General features: G+C 40.2%; 1 protein-coding gene across 2 annotated transcripts in view; it reads right to left on the minus strand.

Annotated features, from left to right (window-relative positions):
• LOC137293891 (estrogen receptor-like) overlaps window positions 1–11,414 on the minus strand; it is a 136,572-nt gene extending 125,158 nt beyond the window's left edge. The window contains exon 1 of one of the 2 annotated variants that reach the window (XM_067824684.1): window positions 11,352–11,414. The gene's annotated coding sequence lies outside the window, so the exon portion shown is untranslated. Of the gene's footprint in view, window positions 1–11,050; window positions 11,163–11,351 lie in introns of those variants that run through there. The other variant, XM_067824683.1, reaches the window with a different exon arrangement.
• Between the last annotated feature and the right edge of the window lie 1,719 nt (window positions 11,415–13,133).

Consider the following 13,133-nt stretch of genomic DNA (forward strand, 5'->3'; position numbering starts at 1 on the left):
GTGTAAGCTAAACCAACAGAAACATTCTTGAAGTACGTTCTGCCATTTGGCCATTTTGTCCAGTGAAGGTTTGTGAAGCAATCTGTCTGTGTCTTTGTCACTATATTAATGTCAGTTCTCCCTGTGAAAACAGGGATATATATAGCCAAGTCAACTGTGCATGGCTGAAGGAGAGAACCCGATAATGACGAGTTTGAGTCCCACTTCCCAGAGATGACACTTCCCAGGTTTACTAGTCTGTCTCACAGTCCCTGCACCATATTATTTTCCCTACTACCTATCCTTCTCTGCTATTCTTAAGCCCTAAATGAAACAAATCTAGATTTCCTTAGGTTCATTTTCCAAATCACTGGGGCTCCTTTTCATTTTAAATGGGTTTATTTGTTACAATCCAATCATATGTATTCAGGGATTAAGCACTAGTCTAGTGTATGTGGGTTAAGCAGTAAACCTCTGCATGCTTTTGAGTGTCCATACACCCTCAGTAGTGCCAACCACTATTCAAACTTGGATTAAAAATAATAATTTTAATCGCACCTCCAATACATTTGATGCCTCAAGTTTATGCCGTCAGGTTCAAATTAACTTCCAAGGTATAAAATTAACATATATTTCCCAATCCGTTTAATTTCAAGTTAGTTTTAAATTCCTGCTGGCACTGTGACATACATGAAAGTATATAATAAATATTCTAACTGCAGCAATGTTGGGACACACTACTTAGCCTGGTACAATAAATCATTTATACAGTATCATAGATTACTTCCATAACATAGCTGGGATAATGTATTTTGTCATAAACAAGTACTTAGACATTGACAAGACAAACAAGAGTATAAGATGGTACCAGCAGTGCAGGACAGGTCTATTCCTGTTCAAGATATCATTCTTCTCTAGATATTATGAACTCTACCTGATGTCCTAGACCTTCAGCACAGACAAGTGTCACACAAGGAGCAAGAGGTAGTAACAGCCCCTGGTACTGTAAGCTATGTGAAACCAGTAACATTGAGTACCACAACATGACATTCAAACATACACTGGTGGTTGGTACATCACATTCAAACATACACTAGGGGGTAGGTACCACATCACATTCACACATACACAGGGGATGGGTACCATATCACATTCATGCATACACGGGGGGTCTGTACCACATCACATTCATGCATACACTGGGGGCCTGTATCACATCACATTAACACATACACTGGGGGTCTGTACCACATCACATTCATGCATACACAGGGGATGGTACCATATCACATTCATGCATACACTGAGGGAAGGCACCACATCACATTCACGAACAAACTGGAGGTAGATACCATATTACATTCATGTACACACAGGGGGTCTGTACCACATCATATTCACACATACACTGGGGATAGGTACCACATCACATTCATGTATACACAGGGGGTCTGTACCACATCACATTCACACATACACTGGGGATAGGTACCACATCACATTCATGCATACACTGAGGGAAGGCACCACATCACATTCACGAACAAACTGGAGGTAGATACCACATCACATTCATGTATACACAGGGGATGGGTACCACATCACATTCACACACACACTGGGGTGGGTACCAGATTACATTCACGCTTACAAAGGGGAAGGCACCACATCACATTCACACACATACCAGAGGTAGGTACCACATCCCATTCATGTACACACTAGGGGAAGCCACCACATCAACTTCATGCATACACTGGAGGTAGGTACCTCATCACATTCACACATACACTGGGGATAGGTACATCACATTCACGCATACACTGGGGGAAGGCACCACATCACATTCATGCATACACTGTGGGAAGGGACCACATCACATGCACAAACTGGAGGTAGGTACCACATCACATTCACACATAAACTGGAGGTAGGTACCACATCACATTCACACATAAACTGGGGGTAAGTACATCAGATTCATGCACACACTGAGGGAACACGCCACATCACATTCACGAACAAACTGGAGTTAGGTACCACATCACATTCATGCATACACTGGGGGTCTGTACCACATCACATTCACACATACACTGGATGTAGGTACCACATCACATTCACACATACTGTAGTGGTAGGTACCACAACATGACATTCACACATACTTGGGGGTAGGTACCACAACATGACATTCACACATACACTGGATGTAGGTACCACATGACATTCACACATACACTTGGGGGGTAGATACCACAACATGACATTCACACATACACTGGATGTAGGTACCACATGACATTCACACATACAGTACTGGTAGGTACCACAACATGACATTCACACATACACTTGGGGGTAGGTACCACATCACATTCACACATACAGTAGTGGTAGGTACCACAACATGACATTCACACATACATTGGATGTAGGTACCACATGACATTCACACATACAGTCCTGGTAGGTACCACAACATCACATTCACACATAAACTGTATGTAGGTACCACATGACATTCACACATACAGTAGTGGTAGGTACCACAACATCACATTCACACATACACTTGGGGGTAGGTACCACATGACATTCACACATACAGTAGTGGTAGGTACCACAACATGACATTCACACATACACTTGGGGGTAGGTACCACATGACATTCACACATACAGTAGTGGTAGGTACCACAACATGACATTCACACATACACTTGGGGGTAGGTACCACATGACATTCACACATACAGTACTGGTAGGTACCACAACATGACATTCACACATACACTGGGGGTAGGTACCACATCACATTCACACATACAGTACTGGTAGGTACCACAACATGACATTCACACATACACTGGGGGTAGGTACCACATGACATTCACACATACACTTGGGGGTAGGTACCACATGACATTCACACATACACTGGGGGTAGGTACCACATGACATTCACACATACACTGGGGGTAGGTACCACATGACATTCACACATACACTTGGGGGTAGGTACCACATGACATTCACACATACACCGGGGGTAGGTACCACAACATCACATTCACACATACACTTGGGGGTAGGTACCACATGACATTCACACATACACTGGGGGGTAGGTACCACATGACATTCACACATACAGTACTGGTAGGTACCACAACATCACATTCACACATACAGTAGTGGTAGGTACCACAACATGACATTCACACATACAGTAGTGGTAGGTACCACAACATGACATTCACACATACAGTAGTGGTAGGTACCACAACATGACATTCACACATACAGTAGTGGTAGGTACCACAACATGACATTCACACATACAGTAGTGGTAGGTACCACAACATCACATTCACACATACAGTAGTGGTAGGTACCACAACATCACATTCACACATACAGTAGTGGTAGGTACCACAACATGACATTCACACATACAGTAGTGGTAGGTACCACATGACATTCACACATACAGTAGTGGTAGGTACCACAACATGACATTCACACATACACCGGGGGGTAGGTATCCAACATTATGATAGTTGATACTTGGAATCAAAAGAACAGGTATGGTCATGCTAAGTTTCAGCTAAAAAAGAGGTTAAAGTGTAAAGGTCAAATCAAAGTCAAATTTACAAACATCACTAAAAAAGAACACATACACATAGATCCCACTACGAACTACGTGTTTGCCAAATACCATCACATTCTCAGCAAAATGAGTAAGTAATGGCCATGAATGGATATTTCAAAATAGCTGCCCTGACAAATGTTTGGCAAGTGTGCAGACATTTAAGTCAGCACAAAGGTGTTTATGAGGCATCTAACTCGGTAACTCGGAAGAAAATGTATCATGTGCACTGCAATATCCAAATCCAAATGTTTCTTTTTACTGAATAATCTATAGACTCTGAATCATTCCCTGCATATGTAATTGCTGCAGTCTTTCTAACAGTTTTTTTATAGTGCCTGACTTGGATCCAGTGGTACTTTATATGTTCTCCAGCTGTATCACGTGACATCTAATGTGAGGAAAGCTAAAGGCGATGCATTTCTCAGATATATACCACCTTGGTCGACCCAGTGAGGATGAATATGGTGCAGCCAAATTTGAGACTTGGACCCATGAACCTCAAAACAATAGTTACACTGTTAATAATACTAATACTGCGTCAATAAAATCTTTAACATAAATCTTTAATTTTGGCAAGTTTAAAAAATGCTTGAACCAGATATATGGGGAAGAAAGAAAGAATTATAATTTTTTTTAAGAATCCTTTAATATATGTGAGCAAAAAACACATATATGAAGTCCTATCCTTAAATGGACAATACTGTTTAATATTTGCAGGTTGTAGGTGTATTAAATAATTAACTTTCTCTCAGTTTATGGTCACCTGTGATGTCATACTGCTGGTTAAGAAATCAAAAGTCTATGTCTTCTGAGAGCTCTGTACTTCAATATACAATCTTAAAGCACTTAACTTGACAAAGTAAAAAAATCTGGACAGTCCACTGAAATTTCTAACAGAATTCTTGCATGATGTCTATGACCCAACGGGCCAAGAGATGTGGACTGATTCTTAGCAACTAATTCAGATAGTGATCTAACCACTGAGCTCCAACTGACATGGGTAAGTGTTGGTAGTTTATGCAATTCAAAGTCTAGCCACTGTGGCTGTCCTTCCTTGGAACTTTAGTGATATTTTTTTCAAGTGGTTGAAAAGGTTCTCTTAAGTGAGTGAGTGAGTACGGTGAAATGCCACTTTAAGCAATTCCTAAAAGTAACACAGCGGGGGACACCACACATTTTACTCATGTCTGGAATCAAACTCGGAACTTTGGTGGGACATGCAAACACTTTAATCACAAGGTTACCCATTCATGCTGAAAATGGGATAATCACCCACAGATAATATATCCAAATGACTGATGTGTTCCCCTGAATGGTAATATGGCAGACTTTTTTGTTGATGTCAGTGCAATAGAAAAAGTAAGGAAATTGTCACTGCTCAACTTCTTGGTGTAGCCACTGTCCTAGCAGGATCAACCTACTGTTCCAGAGGTAGGACAAGGTTGGTCTCCATGATCTACCAACAGATGATGATACTAACTCAGAGAAGCCTGCTTGAGGATTTATGTACGCCATAGTTTCCGCACAGACGGATGGTGCATCAGCAGATAAATGTGTGAGAAAACAGATGTAGAAGAGGTCCATCTTGGGTTCATGTCATCAAGTCACCTTACTGGGAGATAGGTTGATCAGCTTGAGAATGTTTGTTCAGTAATGAGAATGATGTGTTCTCTCTCAATACATGGTAGGTGATCTGATACTTATAACTTCTTGAGCATAGTCTCAAATTATGGGAAGCCAAGATATGACTTGGGCAGAGAAGATCTTGTTCTGTTGCAACTGTGACCTGTCATGATTTGGTCCCACAAAGTCATTAACCTTTGGAAAAACTAGTTGTAGATGGCCAAAGTTTGTGATCAGCACTGTGACTCTGGTAAACAGCAATGGAAAGACTTCCCATCTGGAAATAGGTCCTTGAAAAGAATTGTTGAAATGACACAAAGGATCCAAGAGTCGGATGTGATCTGCTGTCAGTTACATCAAAAGATACTGGACCCTGAATAGGTCAGTTACATCAAAAGATACTGGACCCTGAAAAGGCTTGTTGTTGGGGACATTTCTATACAGAACTCTCTCTACACCACCATGGCTTGAAGCTAGAAGCTGATTGATATCATGAGCTGTCACTACCAAGGACTATATGAAGACCATTTTGGGGGGCTGCTTGTGGAGTCATTTTGTTACTTGTCTGGTTGAGAGAATGTCTGGCAGCTCCTGCAGTCTCCACTTCTGTATGTAGACCATGAGGACAGTGAATATTGCTATGGTAAAGCTGAATCTCCTCTTAACTGACTGCCTTCTGTATGTCAAATGTGCAGATCCCAATGAGGTATCTTGTCCAGGTAAGTCTTCTTGGATTGTTATTGCTTACCAGTAACCATATCAGCAAATAAGACAGATAAATGTGAATTTGATGCGGTACAGACAGGTATAGATACAGGAGTAGACATGAGCGATGTTCCTCTTTGATGTGCTGGGAATCAGAATTATATTAGGTAATATGAGGATGGAACCATTGACAACAAGGAGCATGAACTTGAACATTCCTCTGTGCAGTGGTTCCCTCTGCATTTCCAACAGGCAGGTTGAGGGTTTTGAAAAGCATTTAGAAGTTGCATGGACATGAATACATGACACATTTTACAGTGAACAACTGCTTTTTAATTCTTTAAACGATGTTCCTTCATCAGGTGAATGATGAAACATGTCATGTATTCGGACAGCTTAAGGGTCTTCCTCAACTAGGCAATTTCCTGTTAGATTTACGAACTGGGACTTCATTTCACACACTCACTCGAGTATTTGTATATCCAGCCTGTATCTTGCCAAGGATTTCTAAGATTAAAAATCACTGACAGTGGATATTAACTAAATCTCAGAAAACTAGTTTGACCAGTTAACATAAGTGCTAGTGTTATAACAGTTCAAAGCTTGAGGTTGGCTCCAGCAGAGACAGTAGTACAGCAAGCATAAAAAGTTTTATGCTGACAGGCAGTAATATTCTCTTTGATCAATATTCATTAACTGCATATCGATCTAATTGATAAATATCAGAAAAATAACTTTGTGTACAAATTCTATATTTCACACCACTAGTGAGTTGTCACATACGAACCATACTGAGCATAACTTGGTAGCAGCCCATAAATAAGGATCTAAACTTAGGTATTGCATGAGTAAAGTATTTTCATGACAATAGTTTAAGTAAAATATTATGTCTGACACCATCTTCATACAGATAATCATAAATAATGATTCCAACAACAATATTTCCAGATATTAATCTTTTTACCCAGCCCAAACAATTACACCCATTACAGAACACTGATAAGCAAAAAGTTATAATTATACAGAGAGCAGATCACAAGCTATAATTATACTAATTATCAAACACAGCTGAGTGACTGCAAACTTAAAGAGTTCTTAGGGTAGAGTGAATTGATGCATGAGACTGTTGTAATAGGTTTAGTTGTACAGCGCTCACCCTTCTAGGTTTGCATAATAACAACAACAAAATTTAAACAAGATGTGGTTTGAAAGTAAAATTTGGGTTCTATGGGGTCATCCCTTGAGGTTCATACAAGCACAGTGGGTGGGTAGAGGGTCAGATAAGGTTGGCATTGGTTCATCCTTGGTGGTCTTCACAAGCACAGCATGTGCGTGGGTACAAGACTATACTGGACTGACATGGGTTCATCCTTGGGGCCTTCACAAGCACAGTATGTGCGTGGGTACAAGGCTATACTGGACTGACATGGGTTCATTCTTGAGGTCTCCACAAGCACAGTATGTGCGTGGGTACAAGACTATACTGGACTGACACGGGTTCATCCTTGAAGATCTCCACAAGCACAGTGGGTGGGTACAAGACTATACTGGACTGACATGGGTTCATCCTTGGAGGTCTTCACAAGGGCAGTAGGTGGGTGGGTACAAGACTATACTGGACTGACATGGGTTCATCCTTGGAGGTCTTCACAAGGGCAGTAGGTGGGTGGGTGGGTACAAGGCTATACTGGACTGACATGGGTTCATCCTTGAGGTCTCCACAAGCACAGTGGGTGGGTTGGTACAACACTATACTGGACTGACATGGGTTCATCCTTGAAGGTCTTCACAAGCACAGTAGGTGGGTGGGTACAAGACTATACTGTACTGACACTGGTTCATCCTTGAAGGTCTTAACAAGGGCAGTGGGTGGGTGAGTAAAAGACTATACTGGACTGACATGGGTTCATCCTTGAGGTCTTCTACAAGGCTACATTGGATCTGCCTATGACCACAACCTTACATAATTAAACACATGATAAATGTAAATTATAACTTTCATGGACTCTTCAAACTAAAGGTGGATACCTCAGCATAACAAGTGAACACAACCCTGTCACATGGAGACACCTTTAGTTTAAACATTGTTTAGAAACAAATAAATTAATGGATCTGATAAAAATGAGAAATTGTACTCTAATACGATACATCAAATATATGGAAATTTCAGATAACATCCCAAAGAATTTGAGACAAGCGATCAGCAGTGATCTGAGCATCAACGATGCTTCTACTGTCTAAAATGAGTGAATCAATAGTTCAGTACAACGCATCTGATTTCTGTATGTTGCGAACAAACTTAAACAACCTTCCCTGATGTAAGTAATGCTCTTGTATTGTATCATATTGTTAAAGACGTAGTATTTGTCTGTTGTTGAGAGCCACACAAAGCAATTTTCAAGCTACATGGTGCTGGGCTGTAAGTAATCTGAATCTGGACCAGACAATCCAGTGATCAAATACATTAGCATCTATCTACGCAGTTGGGATACAATGACATATGTCAACCAAGTCAACAAGCATGACTACTCAATCCCGTTAATCTCTTATGAAAAAAAATTGGTTGCTGAACACCAACTCTAACCTGGGAGATGAGGAGTAAGATACAGAATAGGAGGAACTGCATCTTATCATTTGCACTGTGACTGACTTCCTTGCCACATGAGGTCCGTTTAACTACCCGAAAATACCATCTTACATCACAGAGGCACAGTACCAGATTTCAAATACAAATTAAAATTTTCAGGGACACAGAGAATAGTCAGCATCATGGAGAAAACCTGATTACACAGAGTCTGTATTTGACAGATTCCACTGTACAAATCAATGATGTTCATTTATTGCCTATGTGTCAATTCACATAATCACTGATTCAACATTATCTGTGTCAACATCTTTGTAACACAAGGATGGGCTCAACAAAACAAATTTAGTTCATTCAGACAGACAGGTGAAATAACCATGAACTCATATATAGCTGCCTATTCAACTAACACATGATCATGCACTTTTCAAAGTGTATGTATCCTGTAAGACAGAACACAATGAAACACTATTCTGAGAGAGTTGCCCTGCCATGCTTGACTAAACACTTGAAAGTTTATTCCCCTTCAGCCTGTATGAGATTCACTAGAGTACACTAGTCAAACAATTACAGCAAACAAGTTCCTAGATGTATTACCAAACATGTCACTCACACTCACTTACGAAAATCTGGGCCATTTTTAACTTCAGCCAAAATTTGAGTGAGCGGTTCATGTGTTGGCTTGTCATGGCAAAAAGGAGGGTTTGATTCTCCACATGGGCAGTGTGTGAAGCCCATTTCTTGTTGTCCCAAACCGTGACATGTACAACTTCATTCAAAGAGGCCTTTCAAAGACCAGACTCACATTGAACCGACTCAGAAACAAGTTCACATATGTATGAACCTGTTCCTTAATAACACCAACAAACAAAACAAAGCAGTTTGATGGTAAGTAAAATGAAAAAAGTAACAAACCTGATTCATCAGTAATCACGACAAGAATGTGAGGACGTAAGCATCACTAAAGGAGAAAATCAGACTATTTTGTTGTAAACTAATCCTGAGCATAGCTGGCTAAATCAACATAACCAAATCAAAAGTATCCACTTCTAAGTCGTCAAATGTCATTGGCAAATCCAAGGGGCGGTTCAGGGGTTGATCCCACTCCCCATCCCCCCTCAACTTAAATATTCCTGGATCCACCAATGAATGTGAGACTCCCCTTATGGAGGACATGAACTGAAGAGAAAATTTACTGAGCAGTCAAGCAGTAAGAACATAAAATAACAATGGTAAAGAAAACCAGAGACCATATCGGTAGACAGTCTCTGAGAAAACAGTAAACAAGTTGAGCTGTGAACAGTGACAGAAATGCATGTAACTTACTCCCTTCCACGAGTATAACATGGGACACTCATTAATATATTTATGTGTCCTTTATAATCAAACTGTGCAATAAAACAATGTCACTTATTGAACTCGATGAATGTCACATAACCAAGCCTATATAATTAGCACTTTTAGTTTTTAAAGTCTGTGTAATCCATTCCACATATATTGAAAATATACTATTCTCAATTCTATTGTGTGAATCATGCAATGGCATCAAGCAGTTCAGATGTTCATTGATTTCAGTCTACCTCATTAATCGGACGTTTCATAAAATAAACATTGTCAGTAGACATTGTTGTTGAACATGCGCTTCGGGCAATTGGAAGTTATTTGAACCATGCTACTGGCACTGAAATACAACTAATATTGAACCCTGGCAACAAAGGTGGTTACTTTGTAGACTTAAAACATTTCACACACCTTTCATTCCTTATTAGTGATGTAAATTGTAATGAATGCTGACTTTGAAATTTAAAGCCACAGATTTTATTGAACATAGGAGTACAATTACTCTGTATACGTAAATGAGAAAATCCCATCAAAACAATGGCATGTAGAACATATTAGACACATTAGAATTTTACCTGTCAAATAAGGTATGATCACAGCTGTTGTAAGTAGTTAATTCCTTGGCAAGTACATGTCAACATTATGCAGCCTATTTGTTTAGTATTCATTTGCATAAAATTAAATCTATCTTTAAAATCTAATAGTTACAGAAGGAACACCTAAAACATGAAACAATTCAGAAACCAAGTAAAATTGCTGAAAAATCACAAGTTACCTAATGTTGAAGAAGGTTGAAAATGTCAACAAACGAAACAGTCCTGTCTTCGGGAGCTATGTTGGCAGCCGCTTAGACCGTGTCGAAGCATGCAGATTAACTGCTCGTATCAACAACAACACTAGGAAAAAGTTGAGAAAAATAAATGTCACTGCATTGCATAATAGTGTTATAACCCTTAAAGGAGCTTAAGGGGGTCCTGAGATGGCCTGGCCTGTCTCCTTCGACCTTACTTGACCCGAATCGCAAGGCCCGGTTAGAACATGGAGGGTTGAGTAACAAGGCTCGCCTGCTCGCTGCCTGCCAGCGACGTAACAAGCTCCAAGCCAGTTCTGCACACTGCCACAACATATGATCAATATAGCCTCAGCGAAAAAAAATAATTTACCTCGTTCTCATGGCCGTGTGTTTGTAAACTCTGCAAAGTGAAGCTGTTTTGTTGGATAGTCGAGAAAGATTTCGTCCCTGCCACAGGATCACATAAAGTTATTTCGGGTCATACAGTCGCCGTGTCAGAGTGACCTTCTCGGCTACCTACTTAGCAGAGGGTCAACCACCGCGCTTTAGGCGAGAGATGGCCGCTGCCCAGTCGATATGCAGTTGTGACACGTCAATAAAGACCCATAAACCAAATGCACAACTTAAGTTAAAAGCGTGCATCACAGTTAAAAGAATCGAGATATACTTACAAAGTCGAAAGTCGATTTGCACGTAAGTACCACGACCGATGGAAATATGTAGGTCATGTGTTTATCGGGAGGTCAGTAGAACACCTAAGGTGACGGGTTCACCTCGCGGTCAGCTAATGACCAGCCAGCCATCTCATTAGCGGCGCGTTACGCCCAATATCTGATTGCAACAGTACTGGAATCGATCTATGCTCAAATCAATTGTCCCCATGCTTTCAGAGAGATTATTTTCCCTGAGACTATATTCGCGTAGACTGACAACCGCATCACTGCTTTGCTTCAGCACTACTTTTCGATTGTACTGATTGCTATCAACCCGTTGGCTTGAGCATGCATGACTGCGAAAATTCATGTTAAAACCCGACATGTCAGTCATATTATGAAACACCAAGGTCGTACCCACCCATGCATGAATATTCATGAATGACAGTTTTTCAATATATTATGCTCAGTAATGAAATTGTTTACACGTGGCATTGTTTTATCTGACAAATGTGGCCTTGAACAGCAGACAGGAGAATGAGTTGCGATACATTACTGAGTCGCGATCACAGATCCGACGCGCAGCTTCTGTGGAGGGGCGTTTGCTTCATCCAAACTCGGCCATAAAAAGTGTCTGAGCTATTTATATTCTGGGTTGTCCCAGTGCACGAGTGTTTCGCTGTCTTCGTTTCGTGCACTAAAACGTGATTTCACTTATGTAACGCCGCAAAGTATATATGTTACCTGGTATATGTTACCTGGTATATGTTACCTTGCATATGTTACCTGGTATATGTTACCTGGTATATGTTACCTTGCATATGTTACCTGGTATATGTTACCTGGTATATGTTACCTTGCATATGTTACCTGGTATATGTTACCTGGTATGTGTGTAAGTGTAATTTCTTCCAGAAGATGAAGTTAAAACGTGTATAAAGGGAATTCGTGCTGTATCTTAATTTTCTGGATTTTTTAAACGTACATATATACTACTAGACACTGTTTAACCAACTTCATGACATATTGGAAACCACATTGAACCAATGTTCAGTGTATTACTCACGTAGTAAACTTCAGGCCAGCTAACACAATTTCCAGATGGATAAAAAGCGATGAATGTTATTGAAATCATTGTCATGGGGCCCTATTGCTTAGATGATTAAACCAATGTCCTGATGGAATATGACAATGCTTACGAAGTCACAAGCAATTCGGAAGGAACAGAGGAATTATATATCATGCATTTGAGAAATCTGAGAAATTTTCTTCTATGATTTTTTATTATCTTAAGTAAGAAGTTCAAATCGCCAAAATTACCTCACTGAAAATGAGAAGAATATATAATATGCACGTGAACATAGGCCAGATAATACACTGCAGCAATATTCCATCTACATGTCCTATTGTCTGGAAATCGAATCTGGACCAAGCAATCCAGTGATTCCAGACACCGTACGCATCGAACTTTAAAGTGAGTTGTATGACGTCATAATGGCGCCGTGTACTAGAACCTCACGCTTACATTGTCTATATATGATTGCCAACTTAATTATAGTTTCTTAATGGAATGTGTTACACATTTTGAATGTTCGTTCACCCAGCTTATTCACTCGCTCGCTTGCTCACGTTTACAATGCATTTTTATTAGAGTTACGTATACCAATGAAGCAAAACTGCTTGAGAACTGTCATCGACACACTTTGAATATTGATATCAGTGTTTCACAATTCAGTCGACAGCCTGCTTAGAACACATGCCTATGCTTCTCACAGTCGACACCAAAGACGCATTTAATTC

The sequence above is a fragment of the Haliotis asinina genome, chromosome 8 (assembly GCF_037392515.1).
Source record: "Haliotis asinina isolate JCU_RB_2024 chromosome 8, JCU_Hal_asi_v2, whole genome shotgun sequence".
Lineage (NCBI taxonomy): Eukaryota > Metazoa > Mollusca > Gastropoda > Lepetellida > Haliotidae > Haliotis > Haliotis asinina.